Raw genomic sequence first — 997 nt, forward strand, 5'->3', positions numbered from 1 at the left:
TTCCCACAACATATCTATATATCTATATATCATGTCTATATATCTTCTGCCTCCCTCCTTGTTAGATCTTGTTTCGTGGTGACCCATAAGGAGAGGAGCAGAGATCAGGAGGGTTGAATACTGTTCTAGAAGTGAAACTTTGTCACCTAAAGGAGAAATAAAAGTGTTTCAGTAACTCCAAAACCGAATAAAAAAAAACTCAAGGATCAGTAGCTTACTGATTGTATATTGAGAATGTTATAAGTGTAGCCTTTGACACTGCTTAAAAAAGTAAAATGGACAGCATGCTGCGTTAGATAACTATGAGCAAAGCAAAAATGAATAAATTAAATTAAGATTTTAGGTCAAACATGTTAATGCTGTGTGACAACTTAAGTAGTTTCACAAAGTTGTATCATAAAGAATTCAGCCTAATTCATGTCATCGGTTATTTATCTCCACTGATTAGTAGAAGAGCTTTCACTTCTTGTCTTTTTTTTTTTCATTTTTTCTTCCACATATTAAGCAATTACAGCTCCTAGAAGACGGTGTCACACCTAGTAACGGGCCAATACATATCCTCAATAAAAAAAAAAAAAAATCCTCTACCCTATAGCTTAGTGTCACTATCAGCTGGTAGCCAAATCACTTGCAAATTATTTTCTGGTTAAGATTGGAGTTGTTCTCTTTGAGATGAAAGCTCAGATCTTTCAGTACTTATACAGACTGGCCAGAAGTAAGCCCGATAACTCCATTGCAGACAAAACTTATGGCAAAAGAATAAAAAGAAATAAAATATTTATAAAGAAAAAAAAGAAAAATGTAAGAACTGAAATGGGCAAAACAAAAAATTGGGCACTACAGAAGGAGCCTGGGCATTTATACCTCAGCCTTTATCCTTGTTGATGGGGTTACCAGTTCCCAGCGTACTGTCTTAGACAACGTAGCCCCTTACAAAAAGAGCAACTTTTAGACAACATTTACTGTCAATTTCATTTTATACAGCTCTCATGACATT

The sequence above is a fragment of the Cyprinodon variegatus genome, unplaced genomic scaffold (genome assembly GCF_000732505.1).
Source record: "Cyprinodon variegatus isolate N-32 unplaced genomic scaffold, C_variegatus-1.0 Scaffold118, whole genome shotgun sequence".
NCBI classification, from domain to species: Eukaryota; Metazoa; Chordata; class Actinopteri; order Cyprinodontiformes; family Cyprinodontidae; genus Cyprinodon; species Cyprinodon variegatus.